Below are 19,807 nucleotides of genomic sequence, written 5' to 3'. Positions count from 1 at the left end.
CCAGCAGCGTGTCCTTAATGCTGGGAGACTGCAGGGCCCTGCCTGGAATTCCCCCTCCCCATGCTGCAGACAGAGAGCTTTCTCCGCACAAAAAGCATGGACAATCCTTGGACTCACCTCATTTGTTCTCCATCACTCAGGGTTCTCTGCCCTTTATTTTCTGATTCCTTACGTCTTGAGAACCATTGCCTCATATATATTGTCGCAGGCATGAGGGTGGATCTGGTACCCATTACTCTGTCTTAGCGAGAAGTGGGAGTGCATGCCCTTTCTTTAAAAACCTACAGCCACACACCTCCAGGGACTTGCTCTTGGTGAAAATTGGTCATCTGTCTACCTGGATACAGTGGGTTTGGGGAGATGTCATCTCCAGCTGAACCATTGCTCCCAGCAAGAACTCTGCAGTCAGAGAGGGGAGGCATGAATTTTGGTGGCTGGCTAGCTAGCTGTCTCGACCACAGGTTTCTTATCCCTCCCTTGCCTCTGAGCCAAGGAAGACACATGAGAGTGAAAGAAGGCTTCACCCAAGGAATACTGGCGTGGCAGTGGTCACGGTGGGATCTGCACTTGTAGCTCCTACAGGCTTCGGCTTCCTAAATCACGTTTCTATTCAGGGGATTCCCAAAGCGATAAAATCAGCTGCCCTCACAAACTCTCCGTTAGAGCCAGGAGGAGTTTTGATGGTGAGAACAATTCTCTCAGTATTCAAAGTGGGATTGCCTGTGTGGTGAAAGGAAATTTTACAGCAAAACGGAGTCCAATTTCTAGGGAGCCTCACTTTGTTTTCTTTGTTCAACTGAAAGCTCAAGGAAGAGAAGGGAATGCAGTGGGAATAATTAGCCGTGATGGGTGGTATAAATCCAAAGAGAAAAATAATTCATCAACTTTAAAGCAACTCATTTAAAACTGCAAGTGCAGTTTATTTGACCTGCATTTGGGAGCAAATATTAATGAAGAAGTAAAGGCAGCTTATGGCTTTTTCAGTTCTTTCATTTCCCACTAGACGTCTTTGATAGAAACTAATTATCAATGCTCTTGATTTAATTTGGAAAAAAAATTGGATGAAGGTTTTTCTGAAGTCCCATGTCAGCGTTCATAACCCAGGAGGACTGAAATTAACCTCTGATCCTTCCTCAGGAACTGCTCCAGCGAGTGGAGTCCAAGGAGTCCCCTTTAGAAAACAAGAAAAAGTATTATTATTATTATGGTGATTATTATTTTTTAAATAAAAATTCCTTGTGGGAATACAGGAAGGCCAGAGGAAATTTTCCCAGTGCTAAAGTTGCTTTTATTAAGCTACTAAGCAGATACCACAAAACTTTCATTAATTGAAACCCAACTAAATTGAACTCATTTTTCTTCCTCCCGCATTTCATTTTCAAGGGAAAAAAAAAAGTGTCAAAGAAAACAAGATGCTGTCATGTCAGGAATTTATCCAAAAGTCAACTTTCTTTTTAAAAACATTTCTATGTTTCTATTTTTAATTTTTTGGGACGTTAATTAGGTTTATTGACTTATTTATTTTTAGAGGCAGTGCTGGGGATTGAACCCGGGACCTCATGCATGCTAAGCATGTGCTCTACCACTTGACCTATACCCTCCCCCTCAAAAAGCAACCTTCAATACCATAATTAGTGTCCCTTACATATGTATCTCAACCACGTACACTTTCTACATTGTCTCTGCAGTATGTTCTTAATAACTGATGTTCTCCAGGAATAGGACTTTAATTCTTTTCTCTCTCTCTCTCTCTCTTTTTTTTTTTTTTTTTGGTAGTATATGATTGGGACTAAGAGTGCAGGCTCTGAGTTTGTATCCCAGTACCATCATTATGCGTTTTGTGATACCACCCGTAGAATGGGGAAATTATTAATACCTACTCCTAGGGTGGTTCAGGCGATTAAGTGAGCTGGCACAAAGCATGAGCTAGAGCTGTGGCTGGCCCGGAGGAGGGGCTCAGTGAGCGTTTGCTATCAGTTACTGGGATTACTAACGACATCCCTAGATGGTACTTCTCCTCCTCTTTCACTGACAGGCTAATTCTGACAGCACTCAAAGGGGAAAATTAAAATGTATGGAGGCATCTGTGACTATGGCTCTCTGTCCCATGGTTTAACTGTCTGTTGGACCTTTCTTTCCATTGACCTTCAGCCCGGAGGGACTCACAGCATCATTCCCAAGTAGTCCGCCGTATACATAAGGTTCCACATCTACTTAAACTCTGCCACTGCCGGACAGTGTGATGGCGCCTACCGAGGACTCACAGGGTCAGTCTTGACTACTGCTGTCTCCTCCCAGTGAGGCCAGAAGCTACTTGTCCAGCAGACTTGGCCTCCCTTGCAAGTGGAATCCATCCAGGCCCTGGATGACTCAGGGCCTGAATGTCCCTTTTCCCATCCACCAGGAGATTGCTGTGACTTAACTCTTTTGGAAGACTCACCCCCTGGTAAATCCATGAGGCCTCCCCTCCCTGTTATTCTTGGTTACCATCCAAGATCCTCTAACTTTCATCTTTTTAGCTCTCTGCTCCCTTGCCCCCAGCCACCTGCCCACTGCTCTCCTTCCCAAACCTTCCTCAGTCACTTAGGAAGCAAGTTTCCTGCATCCACAATCTTTATACTCAGATCCCCTCTATTTCCAAGCTTTATTGGATACCAGGCTGTCTCCTAAGGACCCTGCTTCCCTTGGTAGTGATCTTAAATGCATAATCCTCTTTTCTGACTCCACCTGTGCCTCAAGGTGGAAGAAAAGCCCCGCCATGTTCCAGCTTTGCATCTGGTTATGGCGCTAGCCGTCCTGGCAGATGCCCTTCATTCGGTGAAGACGTGGGGTTCATGTCCTAATTTCCACTCAAAGTCCTGCTTGTCCCGATGACCTTTACCCTATTCCTCATCAGCCACCCTTTCTACAGACACACCATGTACCCTATCACAAGCCATAACCATTCCATCTCTGAAAGGACATTTGTAGACATTCCACTGCTGACCAGGACCTCGTAACTCTACAGCGCCCCCGTGCAGTTGCCCCATCTACGTGGTCCTTACTCATAGGGTCCTGTCAGCATCGTTCTCCTTGAACCTCTCGAAGCCCAGCTGCCCTCGTATCCAGTATCGCTCTGTTTCCTACCCAGCTTAGACTTCATGGTTTGTGGTTTCCACGCCTCTTACCAATTAACTTCCTTTCCCCCATTTCCTTCTTCTGTTATGTCCACTCTGAAAAGATCACTTCCAGTGTCTGAATTCAACTTGCTTCGACCTGGGCTGCTTCATTGCTGCAGCAAATAACGTGATTCTAAAGGTCCCTGCTCTAAACGGATGCTCTTCAGCCTTAGCTAGGCCCCTGACTCTCTGAATTAATGCCATCAAAGCGTTTTATTCTTCTGAATGACCTGCAACCCCCTACGTTTCAGGCTTCCTGCTGTTTCTCTGACCTCACTTGCTTAGTCACGCCTGTCTGGCCACATTGGCATCCTTGCTGAATCCTAAACGTGACGTGTGTCTGTCTGATGGCCAGTGTATGTGTCAACTTGACGAAGCTCCGAGGCGGTAACTCCCAGTTACTCAATCAAACACCAATCTAGGTGTTGGAGGTGTTCTGTAGATGTGATTAAAGCCCATAATCCGCTGACTTTCAGGGATTTTATCTCAGATGCTCTGGGTGGGCCTGATTCAATCAGCCAACAGGCCTTAAGAGCGGAACCAGGGCTTCTGGTGTACCGCAGCTGCAGCGGGTGCCTGAGAGCTCCAGCCTGCCCTTCCTGATGGCCCGGCCCACAGATTTTATACTTACCCAGCCAGCTTCCACAATCACAAGCCAAGGCCCTGGGATAAATCTCTTAATATAGATTTCCTACTGGTTCTGTTTCTCTGGTAGAACCCTGACATGGATTTTCATACCTAAATGTGGAATGCTGCTGTAATAAAGATGTGGAAGTGGCCTTGGAAATGAGCAATGGACAAAGGCTGGAAGAATTTTGAAGGCCCTGTTAGAGAAGGCTCTGTTTGCCTTCTATAGGCTGTCAGTAGAAACATGGACGTTAAAGAAATGGTCCGCCCAGGAAGGCACAGAAGAAAGTGAAGATCCTTCACTAATAAAGCAAGCCTTGACTGTCTCGGAGAACATGTAAATTGTCATAAACAGGCTGATAGCAGAGACAAGGACATTAAAGGTAATACTGGTGAGGACTCAGAAGGAAATGAGAAACCTGTTTTTGGAAACTGGAGAGAAAGGAAGGAATCCTTGTCAGATAGCGGCAGAAAGCTTAGCTGAATGGTGTCCTACAGTTATGTGGAAAAACAGAATTTTTAAACAATTAATGCATGTATTTAGCTGAGCAGATTTCCAAGCAAGATATGAAAGGCACACCCTAGTTTCTTCTTCACATTTTCCTGAACTGTGAGAGAAAAGAGATAAATTGAGGGAAGAGCTGTGAAGCAAAATGAATCCTTGACAATTCAGGAAATTCTCATCCTACCCAGATGCAAACAATGCTCAGACTGGATTCACTGTCGGGGAAGGTGTGCTCTCCAGAGGGTGTGGCTGGACAATCTTCAGGTAATGCCTAGAAAGGATCAAAATAGAAGCGTGTTCAGTTATACAGAGGCCTCTTGGAAGAGATGAGATCTGTGACGCAGCCATCACAACAGAAGCCAGGGATAGAGATGAGATTATTCAGGAAAGAGCTGTGGAGGAATCTTCGATCTAATGGAGTCTAGTGATCACCACAACTTACATAGGAGACTGACAGGCTTTTCAGAATGTCTCACCAGCAGAAACACTGCCAGCGTGAGCTGAAAAAGGGGACAAAATAAAAGAAGGCTGTGGGACTCCTTAAATTCTACAGACAAAAAACAGGCTGATAAAAACTATTCAGCTACAAACACATGCTGCCCTTTATGAGAAGTGAAGGGTGGCTCAGAAGGCAGAACCTTGTGCCCAGAAGAGATGATTCAATATATGTATGTAGTGTGAAATGATCACCACAGTAAGTCTAGTTAACATCCATCACCATACAGAGCAAACTTTTTTTCCCCTGTGATGAGAACTTGTAAAGATCTACTCTCTTAGCAACTTTTAAATATGCAATACATTATCATTAATCATAGTCACCAGCTTGTACATCACATCCTAGGACTTGTTTCTTATAACTGTAAGTTTGCACCTTTTGACCACCTTCACCCATTTCTCCCCCTACCCCCCATCTCTGACAACTACAAATCTGTTCTCTGTATCTATGAGTCTATGAGTTCAGGTTTGTTTTTCTTTAGATTCTATGTGTAAGTGAGGTCATACAATACTTTGTCTTTCTCTGTCTGACTTATTTTACTCAAGTTTCATTCATGTTGCTACAAATGGCAAGACTTCCTTCTTTTTCGTGGCTGAATAATATTTCATTGTAGATGTATACCACATTTTCTTTATCCTTTCATTCACTGATGGACACTGAGATTGTTTCCATATCTTGGCTCTTGTGAATAATGCTGCAGTGGACACAGGAGGCACATATATTTTTGAGTTAGTGTTTGTGTTTGCTTCAGATAAATGCTCAGAAGTGGAATTGCTAGATCATATGGTAGTTCTATACTGAATTTTTGAGGGACCTCCATATTGTTTTCCACAATGGCTACACCAATTTACATTTCTACCAACAATGTAGGAGGGTTCCCTTTTCTCTACACCCTCTCCAGCATTTACCATTTATGGACTTTTTAATGATGACCATTCTGACTGGTGTGAGGTGATACCTCATTGTAGTTTTGATTTGCATTTCTTTGATAAGTAGTGATATAGAGCATTATTTCATGTGCCTATTGGCCAATCAGCTCTCTCTCAACATTGGTGCTACCCTCATAATTTGCTCTACCTTCTCCTTTCTTTTCTGTTCATTCAACTCACATTCTACTTTTCAGCTTAGATATTGTCCCCTTGAAAGCCTTTCCCAACTCAAATCCAGCTTTGTGGTTTCTTAGCACACATCCTCCTCTTCAGAGGTGCTGCTGGAACCTATTGTTGGCTGAGAATCCAGAGAACCAAGGCATGAGTGTCAGTAATTTCTGAGTGAGGAAATTCTCTTGTCCATTAAGAACTGTACTTTCCAGCTTAGATGTATTTCTTCCTTACTTTCTCACCTACTTTGGCATCATGTCTCAGATTCCTGTGGCCTGTACCATATTACCTATGTGCTGTTTTTTAGATGTTCTAATTGAAAAAATCAGAGTCAAAATCTAGATTTTAAAAAAATGTATTTTTCCTGATTTTGTTGTGCTAAAATACACATAACATAAAATTTACTCTTGTAACCATTTTAGTATACAGTTCAGTGTTATTAAGTAATTCACTTTCATGTACAGCCATCACCAGCATCCATCTGCAGAGGTCTTTTCATCTTCTCAGCCTGAAACTTTGTACCCGTTAAACAATCACTTCTCATGACTTCCTACCCCTAGTCCTTGGACATCATCACCATTCTTCTTTCTTTCCTTCCTTCCTCTCTATCCCTCCAATTAGATTCGAAAAGGTCTCTTATTATCACCTGGTTTCACTTCTCATTCACATATTTTAGGTTCCATCTACCACATGCTCTGAGACTAGCCGATTATTAAATATTCTTTATCTTGGTTTGTTTCCTTATCTGTTAAAGGGAGTACCGTCCAGCATGGACATTGTAAGTTTTCAGGAAATGGGGATGATAACAGTAACACTTAAAATAATGATACCTTCCCTGTCTGAAAGCAGCTGAGCCAGATCTTCCTCTTCCAGGTGAAAGATGTGTGGTTTTGGACAGAGAATGGTAGTGTTGCAGACAGAATGCTCATCTGGGAAGGGTGGCCCAGAGGCATGGGAGAGGGTTGGGGAGTCACCTTGAGGCTGTTTAGCTGGAGAGACAGGCACAGGGATGGAGAGAGGCCCAGAAGTGGAATGGCCATGGGCTGACATGGGAAGATGGATGGACTAGTCAGCCTCTTCTACGTTATCACTCCCTCGTTTCTCTGTTCCCTTTCTTATCATAGGATAAGAAGGAGCCAATCAGGTCACTGTGTGGGCTTCAACGACTAAGTAAGCGAAGCCTACTCCACCAAGCTTGGCCACAGTGTCCTGGAATGGTTCCCATCTGTGAAGAGGAAGGCTTGGGAGGGAAACTGACCCGTTTGTCCAGAGTCTGATAACAGGACGGGATTGAAGTCATATTTCAAAGGACCCGAGGGAGCTAGGGTGGGGGCAAGCATTGTTACAAATGACGAGGAGAATTTTGGAGACCCCAGCAGATATTTACCAGCTGTATCTTCAAAGAAGGATTAATCTTGGTCTTCCTCAACTTTCCTCTGCCTGGCCTTGCAAACTTAAAAGAGAGGCCATATATCTTCTCCAGAGTATCTTCTTGGAATAGTAGACAAGGAGAATTAGGGAAAAATAGCCCAAGCTAAAATTAGATATATAGTTATAAAATCATAGACCTAGGGTATAAAGAGTTTTAAAGATTTTCTAGTTAACTACACACTAACTCACACATTCCGACTGTAACATTACAGATAATGCATCTCTTTTTGAGCAGTTCTGGCAACAGGGAATCCAAAACTTCCTACAATAGCCCGGGCCAGTCTTGGATAGTTCTGGTTGTTAGAAATTGTTGTGAGAAACTGCATTTTCTGTACTTTTCACCTAGTAATGCTTGCTTTGTCTGGTAGAGTAACTCCAATCCTTCTTCACATGCTGGAACTAAAACTTGTAGGCACCTATTATGGTCTTTTCAAAGCTCAACATCCAAAGTTTCCAATTTTTGTTTTATTTAGTTGGTTTCAAGCCTCTTAACTCTGCTAGCCGTTCTTCTCCAAGAAAGTTTCCACTTGTTAATATTTCTCCATGTGTTACCCATCATGGTCTAATCAGCACAAGAAGGAGCGAGATCTCCCTTCTCTTATGACGGACTCATTATCTCTGACAGCAGAGCTTAGAATCACATTGGCTTTGGGATTCACAGTCAACTGAACACAAGTCTACTGCTGCCCCTTTGGACAACTGGTTATTAAATGCAACCAACTTCAATTGTCTACCCTATGTCACAGCTCCAAAGTGTTAACGGGCAAAGCAGTCTTGGCTGGGGCTTTTCGATGACATCAGAGGACAAGCAGAGCCTGCTGGACAGAGGACAGTGCGGCTTCGCACAGTAAGCCCGGGACGGTCACTGTGGACTGTAGCCCCATCACAAGGCAGATGGTAAGACTCAGCTTTGCGCGTTCCCCACCAAGAAGGGGACCCAAGAACCGAGGGCTGTAACTGTAGGTTGAAACTTGGAGATTTCTTTCTGCAGAGCCAGACGCCAAGACAAGGGACTGAGGAGTCATTCCAGGGTCAGTCCCAAGAGGAGCCAAGGAATGAGATAAGAGATGTCACGCTGGTTACACTGACCACAAAACAAAACAGACCAAGAGCCTGGAAGGCAAAATGGTTTCTGGTGGTCTATTCAGGGAAAATGGTGGAAGCTGAGTTTTTAATCACTCAGGCAACGTTTTCCTGGCTTCATCCCATCTGCTCTTTCAAGAAGCTAGAGAGGGTGTTTGTCAGTGTGAACTAGGGCAGGTCCCCCCCCCTGGAAATTTATTAAAGTTGGCCCATTGTTTGTCTCAGGCTGAGAAGATCTGGGGCCTGAAATCTGTTATCTGTCCCTCCTAGTTTCCTGTCATCTGCTGATTTGCATCACTGTCCTCATCTAAGTCATGCAAATATTTAGCAGAGCAGGCCAAGGACAAACAGTTCTATGGCACAGTATAAAAACCTCCCTTCAGGTGACAGCCATCTATTAATCACAACTCTGTGAGGATAGCGTCCAAGTGCTTATTAATCTATTTAACAATACCAGCATTTAACTCAAATTTCTCAGTCCTGTTCATGAGGATCTAATGAGAGACCCTGTTGAATGCCCTGCTGAAATGTGATTTATTATGTGCCTTGCAATTCTCTGTGCCAAGAGCAGAATGAAGGTCAGACTGGCACGGTTTATTCTGAGTGAACCCATACCGACTCTTGGTGATCACTGCTTTTGTTTCAAAGTATGTCCATAAAGCATTTCCTTTGAAACCCACGTTCACATTGTTCTAAAGGTTATCATCAATCCTATTGGTCTTCAGTTTATAGAATCATTTTTCTACCCGTTCTTGAAAATTGGGAAAATATTCAATCCGCTCCAGCCCAGTGAGACTTCTCTTATTCTCTGTGGTTGTTCAGAAGTTTTTATAGCATTTCAGCTCTTGTTATTTCTGCAAGACCCTAGTGATGTAACTTGTGCAGATCCAGGGACCTGAACTTGCTGAGAGCAATGAGGTGTGTTAGACCCAGCTTGGGCTTCTCTCTTACAATGTCTGGGCTGGTAGGTTTTCTCTCTTCTAATATGAAGGTCTATCTCCTTGAAATAGGCTAAGAGGAAAAAAAAAAAAAACTGAAGCCAAGTAGTTCTGTTTCTATCGATGATCAATTAATATGAGCTTCCTTATATGATCAGTTAACTTCCTTATTCTTCTTGTATTTTATATTCCCTTTAAAAGTCTTTTTTGTTGTTACCATTGGCACTTATCAGAGCTAAAACCCAGAAAATTGCTCATAACAGTACTTATAAGTGTCTGACACCATGCTGAGTCTTTTTTTTTCATAATGGTTGAATTTACTCCAGAGCCATCCAATCATCGTGAGACCCAGCTCTATGTAGCCCCTGACTTTGGAGGTCTGGAAGATCCTAACCCCTGCACAGAACATGCACAGCTTTTCTACAGCTACTGCCATCATTTGCTTAAGCTAATGTGGGTGGGTCTTAGTTCTTTGTAATAACCAGGAAGCCTAACCAGAACCATTCATCCATCCAATGAGACTCCGGAGAGCACTGCGTACCAGGGACCCCTGAAACAGTCCAAGAGGAGGATCCTTCCCTTCTCCTTGTTTTGGCATTTCTCCTTTTAACAGTTCCACGATTCAGGATTTGATTGCCCTTAATCTCTTCATTACTTTAGTATTACTTGACTCCCATTTTACATAATTTGGTTTATCCTGTCCAGGACACCTATGTCCTTTCATGAGTGCCTCATGTTCTATATCTGAGCTGCCCTGTGTGGTCGCCACTAGTTACATGTGGCTATCTAAATTTAAATAATTAAAATAAAGTAAAATTTAAGATCTAGTTCCCTAGTCACACTCCTGACATTTTCAGTGCTCAACAACCACGTGACTAGTGGCTTCCGTATCAGACAGTGCAGATGTACAGCATTTCCATGAGCACGAAGTTCTCTTGGACAGCGTTGGTCTAGTTATTCCTCAGGCCCTTTGACGTTCTTCCCAAGCACCAAGGCTGGATGGGTTGGGCACAAGCAGAGTTGGCAGTGTTGCTGCCTGTCCCTGTCCGGAGGGTTTTATGGCTGTGGACTCCTGAAGCTGTCACATTTAAGGTAGTCCCGGGGCTTGGTTTAGGCACTCCCACTGAGGTAAGTGATGACAATGCACATCAGTTTCTTTGTTCCCTAAGGAACCACAGTTTGCAAATGAATGTGAGCAAATACTTCCCAGATCCCATTGACAGTCATTGCAATGGTCACGCCTAACATAATGCTGGCACTTGCAGACACTCAAAATGCTTGCTTGCATGAGGAGATGAGTGGAGAGTGGGCTCTCTAGACCCTGCAACGCTTTCGCGAAAAGCCAAAGAAAAGTACCATGGGGGAAGGAAGGAAGGAAGAAAAAGAAAGGAAAGAAAGAGAAAGGAAGGAAGGAAGGAAGAAAAAGAAAATAAAGAAAGAAAGAGAAAGGAAGGAAGAAGAAAAAAAAGGAAAGAAAGAGAAAGGAAGGAAGGAAGGTTCCACTCACCTACGGATTTCTCACCTAGGGATTTCTCTCCTCTCCATCTTTATTTCTCTGCTCCTGGGTCAGACTCTTAGGGGTGGGCTGGAATGCAGGTTCCAGAGGAAGGAAGTAGGGAGAGAAGGAAGTTTTAAAAAAAAGCATTGCAGAAGAGGGAGAGAGTCACAGCCTTTAATAACGTGGAAGGACTGCAGGGTCCATTTAGCTTAACTCCTCATGTCACCGATGAAATATGGACATTTCATTTGGCATTTAATACAAATCTGCTGAAAAAAATGAAGCAATTGAGATCGAAAGACATAGGTTAAGCGACTTGTCTAGGGTTACAAAGCTAGTGAGTGTCGGAGCAGGGGCTAGAAGCCAGCCCACCTATCCTGTGATTCCCCCCTCCCCCCAACACCGCGGGCTCTACCCACCCCCTCCCTCGCCCCAGGGTGGCTGAGGAGGGAGGGAGAAGAAAGGGGGAGGGGAGGGAGGAGTGGGAGGCAAGCTGGGGAGAAGGAGAGAAAGTAAATTTGTGTGTCCGCTGTCAGCCTCCCTTGTGACTTCCTTTAAGCAGGAGAAAGTTTCACAGCCGCTTCACCTTCTCCGTGTGAACTCGGAGGTCTCCCCATCCCCACGGAGATTCCTAACTGGCAGGGACCACAGCTAGCGGTGACCCCGGGAGAGGTACCGCTTGACTAACTTAACTCCAACAGGTTGCACTCAGTTCAGTAATCGCTTGTCCCTCATCAGCGTGGTCCAGATCCAGACTGATTTCCGAAGCGGCTCTGCGTTCCTGAGATTTCACTGACCCTAGAGCGCAAAAAACACACTGAAACAGACTTCGTCGAGGATTTAAAACAGAGCACTCGAGGGACTTTATCACAACACCTCCCCTCATCGATCCAAGATAATGAAGACCTAGAGCAGGTTTCTGAAAATGTTTCACAGTCCCTTTACTTCTGGGCTCTAGAAAACTCTCCAGGTCAAGAACTGTGGCATCTGGGTATGGAGCTGGAGGTCACAGAGATCTGGTTTCACATGCAAGCTGCCCCACGGTTTGTTAGCAGACGAAGGGGACTTATTTTCTCAGATCCCATTTAGATGATAGGAACACGCCATGGGAGCACCTGAGCACTGTGATGGCAGCCCCCATTATTCCGTGGGACCAAGCTGCCTGGGAGACGCCACGTGATCAGCACCAATTGATCACACGCTCCTTACCTGCGTGGCTCAGGGTGAGAAGACCTGGCTTGTGGTCCCAGCACCCTTGCTTTGCAGCAGTACGACCTTGAGGCCAGTTCCTTGATTTCTTTCTATCCGAGTTTCCTTTTCTGTGTCATAGGGTTTCTCACTGTGTCCTCACAGACGTGAGGATAAATTGAGGTCATGCACGTCGCCGGCGCAGCACAGAGCCTGGCACTTGATCAACATTCGCCCTCATTGTGATTTCCTAATGTCGCATGATTTCTTTGTGTACATTGTGTGGTCCTTGGGGGCACCAAGAAGTGGCTTGAAAATTCCCGGCTCAGAAACATCTGCCAAGTGGCAGCATTCACACCACACTTGCCGTCAACGTCCTCGCTCCTCCTCCGCAGCTTCAGCCGGGCCAAGCGAGGTGAGCGTCGGGTTTTATGGGTCTGACGAAGATGTTTGAAATATTGTAGGAGACTGTCGGAGAATACTTAGACCCACTCCGAAAGAGGGCCGGTCTTAATTTTCATCTTTCCTGCAAGTCAGGAAGATATATACTCTCCAAATAATGGCAGTTTCCTCGTCCTGAAGTTATGGCAGCTTGGTGATACAATAAACAGCACCCTGTCATAAGGACCACATAAAACATGGTCTGACATTTCTTTAAAAGTAAAAAGAAACACGGCTGCAGCAGATGACCCCTCCTCCGAGGGCACAGCTGCTTTGTGTGGTTAGAGGGACCCGTGGTTTCGTACTTAGGGGCTACGATATACGGCTGGCTTTTCACAAAGTGTTTTCATGAGACATTACAGTACGTTCTGAAGGCCAACTCCACTGCATTCACGTTAGGTACGGGGACTTTTTTTTTTTTTTCCCCTCTTGATGTTTTCCAAATGATACTGTACTGAATACCTGCGATTAGAAACGTCTTTAATATATGAAGTGTAAGCAGGACTGAGGTATCTTCTGTTTCCTGGGAGATGGAAATTATGGGCCTTTTGTGGGGTCAGTGGGTCAGCATCTTCGAGGACTCAGCATTTTATAAGAAGTCACTCAAAACACAGTCCTTCTGTGGGTGGGGATTGAGAGCCTCTGTGCAAATTTTAAAACAGTTGCTTTGTTAGACATAGGAGGTGATTTCCATTTTCCTGCAAAATGTTCCTCCTGTAAAATGTTATTTGTGCAAATGCATTAAAATGGTGATGAAGAAGTAAAATAAGGGGTTTAAATTTTCTGACTGTACGTGTGTTAATGTTGGTGAGACTGGATGTTTTCTTTTCTTGCTTGTTTTCCGAATTTTCTTTTAACATGTTTTATTTACTCCATCATGAAATGGAAAAGAAAGGTTATATCTTCATTTAACTTTTGACTGAGTTACCCCTAGGCATAGATGGTTACTGCAAACATTCCTATTAAAGCACTGGACACCGCCCCCAACTCCCCAATCTGTATCCTCTAAATTAGAATAATAAGTCCTTTGAGAGGGGAGTTTGGCAGCCTCTCTGCAGGATGGGGGGAGTGTACGCCAATCACTGATGGCCGTCATGCCAACAGAAAAATGTGCTCCCGTTGCTTCTACCCCAAACCCCGCGCCGACCTGCCAACATCGGGGCATTGAGCGCAGGTCTCAGTATGGTGGGAGATTTGTTCTGATTTATCTCTGCTCTCTCACCTTGCCCTCTGTGTGACCAAACCTAGACATATGCAAAAATGGCTGGCTTGGTTTAGAAGGTACAAACCAAGACCCCGAAACAGTTGACTTATTGGTAATTAGACCACACTGGTATTGAACCCATGACCTCAGCCTCATTAGAGGTGCGTTCGGGCCAACTGAGTTGACCAGAAACAGATTCAAAACAGTGAGTGATAGAGGTCTCTGGTGCAGGGTCAAAGGCCTGTTTACACTACCCAGTATCGTAAGTGGATTCTTACTCTACCATATTTAAGGAGCAGCAGCTGAGGAAAGCAGCCACGGGGATGGGTCCCTGTTCTCTGCTTCGTATACTTGGACTGCACAGCATGGCTGTTCTGGCCAACTTCCACCTTCCTTGAAATGGGTCTCCATGTAATTCAAGGGTTAATAAAGAGAGAGAAAAGCGTTTTAACAGGGCTTTTTTCTCCCCCCTCTTTCAGTTGCTAATGGCCAATAGTAACAACAAAAAAAACTGCTAGCAGTAAAGCCCTTTACTTTAGGAATGATTTCCTCCAAATGACACTCTTTGATTTAAAAATCTTCATGGCTAATCATAATTTTCACTCTTTGCTTTTCCAGGAAATCAAAAATCAGATGACTAGTCTTCACTTTGTGCAAAAAAGGAATCCTGATGGTAGAGCAGGTTACATGGGGAAAAACCAGACGCAAGAATGATACGACACTCCTTGCTAAATCAACGAAATGGAAATGAACCAGACTCAAAATGACAGAATTTTATGTAAGACTGGCATCTCAACTCAGCGGGAAGAAAATGGATTACCTAGTAATGGCTAGCCATTTAATAAAGGTCGACTTCTGCTTTAGACCACACCCAAAGTAAAGATTTCAACATGAAAACAAAACTTTATAGTTCTAAAAGGTAAGGAAGTAATTAAAAATAATAATCTTGGAAGGTCTTTCTAAACAATGCATGAAAATATAAAAACCATAAAGAAAAATATGGAATAACTTGACTCTATAAAAGTTTATCATGGTGGGGAGGGTATAGCTCAGTGGTAGAGCATATGCTTAGTGTGCACGAGGTCCTGGGTTCAACCCCCGGTACCTCCATTAAAAAAAAATGTTATCATGAAAACTTAGGTATATAAAATACTAAATAATACTGAAAAGCAAAATAGGAGACAATATTTTTGGTACCTATGCAAGAGTTAATCACAAAATATTTATGGTGCTTATAAAAAATTTAATAATAAAGTATTTACAAATCAACAAGAAAAATAGTTAATAGAAAAGAGATTTAAAAAATGATCATCATGTTACATAAGAAGAAATGCAAAGGACCAGTAAGCCCATGAAAAATGTATTTAACCTCCCTGGGAAATGTCAAGAGCTGTGCATTTTGTAAACAACTGAAAGTTAATTTTTCTTGCAAAAAATCAGCAAAGATAAGAATAAAAATGCTGGCAGTGTTGCAGTGAAATTAGTACTTTTTTTTTTATATCACTTGTGGTCATGTAAATTGCTACAACTTATTTAGAGAGATATTTGGCAGAACAGAAGAAAAGCCTGAAAAGTTGACTTGTGCTATGATCCAGAAATTCTACTTGTAGGACAACCCGAAGGAAATAATCATGATTTTGTGCAAAGCTTTTGCTATTAGAATGTTGATCAAAGCATTTCTATGATAACTAGAAATTGGAAACAGCTTGTCTCTAACAAGAGGGGATTGTTAAAGCTATCATGGTGTGTGGTGTATGATAGAACTTCATGTGACCTTAACATGTTGTAGAAAAAAAATTACATTTCATGTCATGGAACAGTATTCACTACTATTTTGTTAAGAAAAAAGTAGCTTTCACATGGTAATATTATAAATTATATGTTATATATGCATAGAAAAAGATGGTGGAATAATATATATCATACATACCAAAATGTTAAAATACTTTTCTCTAGGTATGGGAATTATGGATGATTTTAAAATGTCCCTTTTTATTAGATTGTGTTTCTTTCAGAGTAAACATGCGTGACTCGGAGAACAAAAGATAAAGCCGTATATTTTGTTTCAAATATCACAGCTAGCAGAGTTTTATCCTGGACACGAAGTGGGATAATACATAAGAAAGTCCCTAACACAGGATTAGAGAGATGAGGTGGCCTAGGTACCTGAGATCTGCATTTGAGTCTAAAAAGTTACCGTTTAGTCTAGGAACCTGCAAGCGTTCACTGTTAAAGATCGGCTTACCTAGTTGGTGGATTGTATGGGTCCCAACCTGCTCTGTTTTGTTTTGTAACTTGACTTTAGATTTGGATGGTTTGTACATCTCTCCCTAAGATGTCAGGCAAGGAACAGAGAGAAAAAAGAAATTCCCGCCTGTTCTTTTAAGATGATTTTGATCACATTCATTTTCTTCACTCTCCTGGGAAGCACACGGTTCTCTGTGAGCATCTTGGGTTCGCATCTGGGGCCATGGGAAATAAAGAGAAAAGAATCGGGATGGAAAAGAGTGCTCTGTAGGAAGGGTCCCTATAAGACTTGGAGTATAACACACTGCTTCTGTGGGATCATTGTGACAGAGCTTGACACTGAGGGGTGTGATTGTGTGTGTTTGTGTGCTCACAGGGTGTAATGCTAGTGGGTGGTAGTCCCTGTAGGTGAGCATTAGGAATTAGAAGAGAATTTTTCTTATGTCTGTGCCTTAGAGCGTTGGTGCATTGCTGGCATATGAAGGACACTGAAAGAGAGGGTAGTAAAAACAGTATGGAGGTGGAGATCATACTGTGACCATCAGGGCTTTTTTGTGCCTTATAAAATCCACGCCCCACCCCCCACCCCCAACCAAGTCATAATTTGGGGGAACTTGTTGAGGGGGTTGGATATTCCATTAGAGCAAGCAGGATGGAAAAACTCAGCAAAATATGGATTGCTACTATGAATGTAACTTCCCTTTAAAACCCAGAGCTTAATTGCCCTGGGACTATGTGTGTTACATAGACAAGTGTTCGTTTCTATGATTAATTCAGCTGGCTAGAGCTTGGTACTAATGAGACCAAAGCTAAGGCTGTTGGCTCTGTCCCCACAGGAGCTGTTAGCAGCTCATGGCTCCAAAACTGAGGTGACACCCTTCACCCTTGCACATAGTGGGATTGGGTGAGAGAGTATGACGTCTGACTCGACTTCTAGTGCATTTCCAACACTCCCACCTTCCCCTCTAACACAATGTCTCTGCTCTCAGTGCGCTCACAGCTGGAAGTTTGTAACATGACAATGTAATCAATGACTTTGTCTCCAGAGCCACATTGTACTTACAAAGCAGAGGCTGCTTGCACTAGAGGCAGCATAGGTTGCCCTGTTACTCCTTCCAGTGCGTACACGGTGCTCCCCCAATCGACTTTGACTGACGGACAAGTACAGCTTGAAAGAATCCATGCCCAGGATACCCAGTTGCCCAAGAGTTCAACTAGGATCTTGCAAGAAACAAGCCTCCGATCTTTCCCCACTTTCTAAGAAGTAGTTGGCAATCTGTAGCATGTACATTTGGAAAGGAATCAAATTGGACATTTTGCCCGTGTCCCCAGATTCTCTGCCTTGAAGAGTCTCATCAGTTTAGACCAAAGCCTTTGTGCTCTGTTCTCTGGGACTTGTTTTAATGACCCCCACCTCCTCTCAATCTCTGTATTTATCAGGATTGTTTCAGTTGCAAGGAACTGAAATTCAACTCAGACCAGCTCTTTTTACAGATTCACGTACTTCGGAAGGGTACTAGGTTTGCTCACAGATTGTAAAGAGCCATAGGGATCAGAGGCTTAGAAATTGGAACTGCCTGGGCATATATATGTAGAAAACTCTAATTTGAAAAGATACAGGTGTCCCAGTGTTCACAGCAGAGCTGTTTATAATAGCTAAGACATGGGAGCAACCTAAATGTCCACCAACAGATAAATGGATAAAAAAGATGTGGTATATATACACAATGGAATACTACTCAGCCACAAAAAAGAACAAAATAATGCCATTTGCAGCAAAATAGATGAACCTAGAGACTATCATATTAAGTGAAGTAAGTAGACAGAGAAAGACAAATATCATAGGATATCACTTATATGTGGAATCTAAAAAAATGACACAAATGAACTTATTTACAAAACAGAACAGACTCATAGACATAAAAAACTCAGTTACCAAAAGAGACAGAGTGGGGAAGGGACAAATTGGGAGTTTGGGATTTGCAGACACACACTACTCTATACAAAATAGATAAACAACAAGGTCTTACTTTATAGCATAGGGAACTATATTCAATTTCTTATAATAACCTATAATGAAAAAGAATATGAAAAAGAATATACATATACATAACTGAATCACTCTGCTGTACACTTGAAACTAACACAACATTGTAAGTCAACTATACTTCAATTTAAAAAAAAGAAAAAAAAATTGGAACCAGAACACAGTCCAGCCAGAGACCTCTCCCTGTCTTCCTTCCCCCTCTCCGTGTGTTGGTGTCATCCTGCTGAAAGCTTCTCTCCACGTGGCAGGCACACTCTCCTGGCTTAGCAAACAGAGGGCAACTACCTTCTCCCGAATCTTTATGATAAGCTAAGAGAAGGGCTCTCCTGTGTCTCTCACATCGAACTCTGCAGGGTGAAAGTCCTAAGACTGGCCAGGTCTAGGTCATGCACCGTGTGTGCGTGCGTGCGTGCGTGCGTGCGTGCGTGCGTGTGTGTGTATCTGTGTGTCTGTGTGCGTGCACGTGCGCGTGCGTCTGTGTGTCTGTGCGGGGCGGGGGCGGGGGCGGCAGGAGGCGGGGCGGCCGAGGCGCAGGTGAGCGCAGGCGCCGCGGGCCGTCGGACACGCTGCTGTGCGACTGCGCCGCCGGCCGGGACGGCGGTGCCGCGGGAGCGAGGCCCTGAGCCTCGGCTTCATCACCAGCAGCAGCAGCTGCGAGACCCGCGGGCTTACGCCGCGAAGCCAGGCGCCTGGGGCCCGCGGGCCAGACGGCGCCGGCGCCGGGCCGGCCGCGAGGTCCTGGGCGCGGCCTGGTGCACCGCGCCCTACCTGCGCCCTCGCGCCCGGGCCGCGCCGGCCCCCGAGGCCGGGAGCGGCGCCCGCGTGGCCGCGAGGCCTGAGAAGCTGCGGGGCCACGGCCTGGGCGCCCGGCTGCGCGCGCGCACCCTCGTGGTGGACTCGGCCTGGGCCCGCAGCTCCGGGAAGCTCACCCACCGAGGCCGTGCGCTGCCTGCCAGCTGGTGGGCACCAGCCTGGATGCCGACGTGCACACCACGGTGGACAGCCGGCTCCTGGTCCAGAACCGCCGCCTCCTCACGGGTACCGGCTGTCTGGTCCTGGCCCTGGAAACTGCGGCTCAGCGCCAGGCCGACCTCCTAGGGAAGCCCAGCCGCTTCATCTTGGACTGCGTGTCCTGGGAGGATGGCATCAGCCTGGAACGCACCGGTCATAGTAGGTGATCCCCTGGACACAGACATCCTCCTGGGCGTCACATGTGTTCTGAACCACCCTGACTCTTACCAGGGTCTCCACTCTAGCGGATGAGTTTTTGTTTTTTTTTTAAAGAGGAATGGGAAATGTGCAAAGATTAATAGTTACTGAAGTTCTCCTTAACCTTCCCTAAAGTTTAATTGGTCTGCTTACAGCCCAACAAAACAGTGGAGTCTTCTGCACCAACCCAGAGTGATCCAAATGCAAATCAGAGGAGAAAAGAAGTCTTTCTCTTTCTCTCTTTCTTTCTTTTCTTTCTTCCTTCCTTTCTCTCTTCCTTCCTTCCTTCCTTCCTTTCTCTCTTCCTTCCTTCCTTCCTTCCTTTCTTTCTTTCTTTCCCTTTCTTTCTTTCTTTCTTTCTTTCTTTCTTTCTTTCTTTCTTTCTTTCTTTCTCCTTGATGATACTGAATTTATAGATTAATTGGGGAAAAAAAGTCTCTTTCTGATCATTTGGAATCTAATTTTTATATTGTCATCAGGAATATCATATTTAGGTTCTTCGACGAATAAGAAAACTGATTCACCCATAAGTGAATTGCCCAAGACAGATTGTCCAATTGGTAACCGGACAAACCCCCTCAAACCTCCTACACCCAGTTTACTGCTTTTTTTTTTTTTTCTGTATTAGCCCACCT

At 44.2% G+C, this 19,807-nt stretch overlaps 1 long non-coding RNA gene across 1 annotated transcript; it reads right to left on the bottom strand.

Annotated features, from left to right (window-relative positions):
• Positions 1 to 896: 896 nt before the first annotated feature.
• On the bottom strand, positions 897 to 19,066 carry LOC140690579 (uncharacterized). Its single transcript, XR_012065888.1, has 2 exons — positions 18,897 to 19,066; positions 897 to 1,171 (listed from the first exon to the last, which is right to left on the bottom strand). It is a non-coding gene; the product is annotated as an uncharacterized lncRNA (long non-coding RNA).
• Positions 19,067 to 19,807: the final 741 nt, after the last annotated feature.

Source organism: Vicugna pacos, chromosome 31 (genome assembly GCF_048564905.1).
Source record: "Vicugna pacos chromosome 31, VicPac4, whole genome shotgun sequence".
Lineage (NCBI taxonomy): Eukaryota > Metazoa > Chordata > Mammalia > Artiodactyla > Camelidae > Vicugna > Vicugna pacos.
Note: the sequence above shows the minus strand (reverse complement) of the source record. Positions and strands in the feature narration are given on the sequence as shown.